A 7,077-nucleotide genomic window follows, 5' to 3' on the forward strand; every position below is an offset into this window, starting at 1 on the left:
AGCTCACGGTCCATAGCTGCGGCCCTGCCGTCCGCCTGCCGTCCGCCTGCCTGGTGCTCCCAGCCGGCCCAGCTCGGGCGGAGGGGGCCCTGAGCCCCTTCCTCAAGGGAGCTGAGAGCGTCCTGGCCGGGCGGTGGGGGAGCCTCTTGGTGGTTTTCTTACAGACCACGCCGAGTCTCCCGTTACCAGGCCCCCTCCAGGGGTTCTGGCGGCGGCGTCATGGCCCGGCTGGGCTTCAGGGTTCCAGAGGTACCTGCAGAGGGACAGTCCTGGTGAGGTGCCGACCTGTGTCATTGGTGGCCCCAGCAGAAGGTCGCAGCCCCTGACCCGCCCCATCCCTGCCCCGGTCTCTCAAAAGCTCCAAGACTTCTGTCCACCCGACTGCAGGCAGTGTCAGCCCGAGGATGCGGCCCTCGGTGCCCACCCTGGTCTGCTGTGGTCATGGCCGGGAGGCGGGAGGGCTGGGGTTCTGGCTCCTCTGCAGCGGACACAGGCCCAGGGAAGTCAGTGCGGCTGCTTCCCCCAGGGCCGTGGCATGCCCACTGAGACCCACATACAAGCCCCCCCCCGAGGAGATGGCCCCTTCTCCCAGGCTCTGCAGGAGGGACTGCACTGGGCTCCCGCCCACTCCTGGGTGCTATCTGAGGTTCCCACGTTCCCCCACCCCAGACTTGGGCGCGGGTCACTCCTGGCCTCTGCTTCTTTTCAAGGAAGCCTGGGCTCTCTCTGTTGGGTCACTCAAGTTGGCTCTCCCTGCTCAGCCTCTCCAGCCTCCCGGATCCCTGCACACACTGCAGGGACCCCACCCTTAGGCTGCCCCGCCCACCTTCCCAGCTGGGCCAGCTTCCCAGTCCGCCTCAGCTTGTGAGCCCCCAAGGGCTCTCCCTGGACACCAGTGCCCAAGTAAGGGACAGGTCAGAGACCCCTGGAGCTTAGACCTGGAGGGATCCAGGCGTCATCCGGGTCTGGTCCTGGCTCCCACTGCTGGGAGGAAGCCGTCCGGCCCTCACCAGTGCTGTCCCCCAACAGCGCTGCCTCCGGGTGCCCGCAAGCTGGCTCGCATCTGGGTGGGGCGGGCACTGCCCCTCCCGTGCACATCCCTTCACTGAGGGAGCTGCCTCCCCTCCCTCCTCCCTGCCCTCTCCCCACCTGCTCCCTGCTCAGCCAGCACTTGCTAGGGGACAAGATGTGAAATGGCTCCTCGGCACACACTGACGCCCCCCAGAGGAGGTGCCGACATGGACGTCCCCATCGCCCCCCAGGCCCATGCCCCGCCCTTGAGCATGTAAAATCGCCTTGATCCAAGCGGGCCTCTGCCCACTAACTCGCCTCTCCCTGGAGCAGAGTGGCCCCCAAGACCGCCCCTCCTCCAGTCCTGCACCCTCCTGGGCCCAGGGGAGCTTGGGTGGCAGTCGCCGCCTGTCCAGAGGCCGCCCTTCGGCTGCCCACGCGTGGGCTCAGGCGGCCATGTCTTTCCTCCTTCCAGGACTCAAGGCAGGAACAGGACTGGTGACCTCGGGAGACGCTCCCTCCTAGTCCCTGGTCCACTTCGAAGGGTTCTAGGCCTAACAGGTGCTGGTGGAGCCCGCCCTGGACCGGGCATGGCCCCTGGTCCAGCACCAGCAGCCACAGGCCACAGTCCAACCAGCCCGGTCTGGCCCTCGAGAGCCACCTCCCCCCAGAACCCGGCCTACACACCACCTGCTGGGGACAAGCACCCGACGGCCTTCAGGTCCTCTTGGGAACCCGCGTCGGGACACCACAGTCTTTGCTAGTCTGAGCAGCCCGGGCTACAAGGCTGATGTGGCCCCAGACCTTCCCTAGGTTCAAGGACCCCATTGGGGCCAGGGGACGAGGCAGGACTGCCCGCGTCTGCCCCACTGAGCAGGGCTCACTCCCACAGCTTGCATCGGGGTCACGCCAGCAGCGCCTGCCCCGAGGGCCAGACTGACTCCGCAACTGCCCAGACACCAGACTGCTCGGCAGGGCTCTCTCTGCAGCCCAGGGTGCCAGCCTTCGTACCCTCAATTCCCAGGGTCTCCCCACCGCCTTCCGTGCAGTGGGTCCCCGTGCTCAACACAACCGGACACTGAAACCCTTCCTGTCTACCCTGAAGCCACCTTCCTGCTGCCCTCCCGGCTCCCTGAGTGCAGCAGACTTGCCTGCCCAGGCCGGCCGCGCTTGGGGCTGAAGACACACTCAGGCTCCAGCCAGCACGGGCCCCTGCTGCGTGCCACTTGCCCCGTCTGCTGCCAGCACGCTCCTAGCTATTGCCAGCACGGCCCAGGAGAGGCGCATCTGGGCCCTGGGCATCCCCGGGTCCACTCACAGCTGGGCTCTCCCCGGCCCAGGGACAGCAGGTCAGTGGAGCCAGGGCATTGCGGGGCATCGCAGAGCAGGTGGAGAGGGAGGAGCCCTTGGTGGGAGGCCCTGACCCGTAGCCTTTACGGGGTTCCTGTGGCTGACTTGAAGGTACTAAGGCGTGGGTGACCAGAACCGGGGGGCAATACGCACGGTTGGCTGGTTGCCAAACGTAGGACACCCTACAGACCCTCTAGAACAGCCTGTGCAGCCTGCCCGGGAGATGTTGTCACCTGCATGGGCCCCATTCTACAGGTGAGGGAGCTGAGGCCCCAAGAGAGGAAATGATTTCTCAGCCCCAGGTGAGCATCAAAGGGCAGCTGGGGATAGGGAAAATGCCCACGGGAAACAGTGGCAGGAAGACTTCCCGGGGCCCCTTCAGAACCTTCCCAGAGCGACAGGAAGGCAGAAGGGGGGGCTGGGGCGGGGCCGGGATCTGCAATTTCCTATCCCTCTCTGTTGGCTCTGTCTGTCTAATTAATCCTTGAGTCATCTGTTACTAGTTGCGAGGGGAAATTAAGTATTAATGATGTCCTGCTTCTCTGTGATCGTGCGTTGTTGGGGACAGGGCAGAGGACACCGTCCCACGGAAACTAGACACACGTGCTGCGGAGCGTGTCCGAGAAGCCGCAAACAGCCCCGGAGGGCTCCCGGCCGTCGGACTCCAGACTGCCATTCTCCCTGGCTCCCCCCGTCCCTCGCTCCACCTGACTCGGCCACTTTAATTAAAACTCCATTTAATCAAAGGCTGCGCCTCCTCCCTCCCCTCTTTTGGCTCCTCGTCCATGGGACCTGGTGCAGCTTTGTACACACGCCCAGATGGCGGCCGTACCCCCCAGAGCCTGCTGGACAGAGGTGCTTGCCAGCTCCCCACACACCTGCTCCTGGGCGTGGCAGAGGGCGGTGACAGAGCACGGTGCCGGGACTCGGGACTCAGGACTGGGACCGTGGCCGCCACGCTGGGCCCATTCCTGGGCTCCGGAGTCCCTAACCTCAGAATCCTCCTGCCACTTTCTCATAATAAATGTCCATCAGATTCCTGCTCCGTGCCAGGCAGCACCCGACTCCTGACCCCAGGGGGTTCTGTAGCACCTTCTGCTGCGCCTGGCTCCGCAGCAGGGGGTGCCTGGAAGGAGCCAAGGGCCCAGGACAACTGAGAGGCAGCTGCCGCCCTGGGGGAAGGTCAGTCCTCTACAGGCCACTGCCCGTCTCCAGCACCTCCGCTTCCCCTTACAATGAGCGCTGTCCGCAAAGCACAGGCAGGACACTCAGGCTAAGCCCGACAAGCGACGGTGCGGAGTATTACTCCCAGGGAAAAGGGGAGTTGAGAGAGCAATCTACTGATGTTTAAAGGCGTTCGGGCTCTTCAAAGAGATAAAGAAAGGAATGACATCCATGAGCAAGAATGAGAACTCGCGAACCATCCCGAAGAAAGGAAACGGGAAGGGCCGCGCGCGGACAGAGAGGAACAATCAGACGTGACACGCAGCGGGGCGGACATCCCGAACACAGGCAGGAGCCGTGCGGGGCCACGCAGAGACTTCATGCAGAGAGCAAGTCTCTGAGGGACCCGCTGGGAGCCGTGGGCAGCACGCAATAGGAGCGCGAGGGAGCTACAGGTGAAGAAGTCACGGCTGGGCGGGCAGCTCGCCCCGGGTCCCCCAAAACCACAGCCCTCCGCTGCTCTGCCGTGCTGGGCTTCGGGGTGGCCCAGGCGAGTCTCCCAGACACCACCCAGCGCCTCCCGATTTCATTAGCCAGAGCCAACGGGTGCCCAGATCACCAAGTCTTGTCCCCGCTTTTCTCCCCCAGTGCCCCAGTCCCCGGCAGCTGGAGGCCACGGTGCACCCTGCAAAGCAGCCCGGGGGCCGCCTCAGCTCCCTGCTCCCGCTGGGAACCCAGAATGGCCTTTTCCGCCCCCACGTGCCCAGGCCAGGTGACAGGGAGGTCGCACCTTCCCACCCGAGGTGGCCACTCACCCCCTCGCAGGCGGCTTCGCCTGACAATCCCCCTCCGAGGGGCCGCATCTTGCACGAAGGTGCCGGGCGCCCGCCCTGGGGCAGAAGGAGCCCGGGCAGGCCCGCTCCTGCTCCACCACACGCTCCCCAAGGCACTGAGTGAGGCTCCCCTCTGCCTGCAGCTCCTCACATGTACACAGGTCACGGGGAGGCGGCGACACGTGACAGGCGTAGGACCCGAACCTCCCTCAACTCGTGGGTGGCGGGCTCCAGGATGCCTGAAGAGGAGACATGGGGGCTGTGTCCCGATGGCCCCGAGCAGCAGTCTCTGTGGGTCTGCGGAAGGGCAGTGCGAGGTGCAGGGCCCAGGGGCTCCCCAGGATGGCCACAGTGCAGGGGTCCCTGGGATGCAGGTGTAATGACAGCCCTGGGGGCTGCAGGGAAAGGGCAGGAGGAGCAGGCCATTCTGAGATGGCTCTGGGCTCCTTTGCCCATGCAGCAGCTCCCCCGCCCTGGCTCGCCATGTGCAGAGGTCACTGAGGGGCTTGTGAATCTGCCTGTGCTGGATGGGCAAGCTGGGGGCTTCTGGGCGGAGCCCCCCAGCACGGTCACCAGAGGAGGCACGGAGCAGCCCTGCTCCCCTCTCTTCTAGGACACGGCCACCACCAAAGACCAGGGCTGGCGGTACAGGTGGGAGTCAGAAAGACCGGACACAGGCCTGTCCTGCAGGAGAGGGTGGGCCAGAGGGAACCCTGAAGGCCTCTCGGAGGAGGGGCTATGGGAGGACTGGGAGAAAGAGAAGGAGAAAGAGGCGGGGAGATTCCAGCCAAGAGACCAGCCTGCAGGAGGCTCGCAGGAGCTCAGAGAAGGCTGGAGCTGGTCCTGGAAAGCCAGGGCAACTCCTGCCTGCCCTGGGCTTCCTGCCCCTGTGCTGGGCGCTGCCCGCCATCCAGATGGCCTCGGGCCCTGGAAGCATCCCCTGGCTTCCAGGCTGCATGGTCAGGCCCCTCTGCCACTTCCCACCTGCCCCTGCCAGGCTGGGTCCAGCCAAGACTCTTGGGGGCTCCTCTGTGTATCCCAGTGCTGTCCTCCATGTGGGCCCAGCATGAACCTGGGCTGGCATCAGGCTCCCTCTGCCCCTGCCCACCTGCAGCCTCCTCTGTGGGCCCCAAGTGCTCCAAGGGACCCACGTCCTGCCCTGGGGGCTGGGACCCCTCCCAACTGAGCACCTGACTGGCAGTCTCTGCCACTCCGCATCCCCACACACACCAGACCCCCTCCTCTGCCCGCCTTCCCCCTCTGCCCCCTCTGCGCCTCTGCCCGGCCATCTGTCTTTCCCTCCGCTCTCATGTGTTCACAGCGCTCAGGGCCCTGTTTGAGCCGCCCAGACAGGACAGATTGCACAGAGCCGGGCACAGAGTAGGGCAATGCCAGCTCCTTCCAGGTGACCCAGCAGGTCAGAGGGGAGCAGAGCTACCTTGGCATTTCAGGGCACTGCTGAGAGTCACAGGGGCTGTGGTCCCACACTGCAGGCACTGCCCAGGGCCACCCACTGGCCATGGATGCTGCAGGACATGCTGCTCCCAAGCTGGTTCCCTCTGGCTCCCCAACCCACAGGGCGAACGCCCTCCCCATCCAGGGTTCCCAGTTTCCGCACAGACCCCGACCTGCCCTCTGGTTTGCCCTTACCGACCCCTCTGACCGCAGCCCTGCTGCCAGGGTCATCATTTCCATTCTATGGATCCTGGGGACAGTGACTTGCCCAAGGCCACCCAGCAAGTGAGGAGGAGGAGGAGGGAGGGGGAGATGGGGGAAGTGGAGGCAAGAATGGAGCCCGGAGTGGGCGACAGACTCTCGGCTGCACCAGGTCGCCCTTGAAGCCGGTCACTGTCCTCTTTCAGACCCCTAGAAGGCAGGATCAGGCCGTTTGAAGATCTGCTTTTCAAAGGCCAATATGGGGACAAGCAATGCCGGAGCCCCCAAAGACCAGCCAGGTCCAGCCACCACCATGTCCCACCAGACATGCCTGGGCTGCCCTTAGCTTCCTGGAGCCTCCTAACCGGGGCCGCTCAGCCCTGAGCCTGGTGGGCCACGGGAGCTGCGATGGCGGGGCATTGGCTGGGGGTTGCGGTAGGGACGCCGGGATGAAGGCGAGTTGGGGAGAGCCCAAAGTCAGGAGAGCAACTATGGCCAGGACAAGCTTGCAAGGTGCCCCTGCCATGGGCCTGCTGGTCCAGCCATGGCTGCCTCCAGGACAGAGCCTTCCCAGGCTCACCGGGGCCCCAGGACCACCCGGCAGGGCTGAGGAAGCAGTCCTCGAAGACCTCTCAGGACGTGCCCCTGGAGGGTTGTGCTCCAAGGAGCTCTGGGGCGGGGACTGCAGGAGGCAGCCCAGGCTGGGCATGGAGGTGGCACCGAGAGTCTGGGAGTCCAGGGCGAGCCGGCAGCAGCGAGCAGGGCAGCCAGGGCAAGGGCCGCGAGGCTCCAGGAGCACAGGCCCTGAGGTGCAGAGACTCGGTGCAGCTGCAAGGCGCGGGATGGGGCACCGGGGCCCGGCTCCCCCGGCTGCGAACACCTGCTCCTGCTCCAGCCGCCCCAGCTCCAGGGCAGCGGGGTGGGGCAGACCAGGCTCTCCGCGGTTTCTCGCACCGCACGGGGCAGTCGGGGAAACCGACGTCCGGACGCGGCGCTGGCCCGCCGCCCCGCTCGTCCAGCCGGGGCCCCTGTGCCAGGGCCCTCGAGGGCCGCCACCACTCCC

The sequence above is a fragment of the Tupaia chinensis genome, unplaced genomic scaffold (genome assembly GCF_000334495.1).
Source record: "Tupaia chinensis unplaced genomic scaffold, TupChi_1.0 Scaffold000531_1, whole genome shotgun sequence".
Classification (NCBI taxonomy): Eukaryota; Metazoa; Chordata; class Mammalia; order Scandentia; family Tupaiidae; genus Tupaia; species Tupaia belangeri.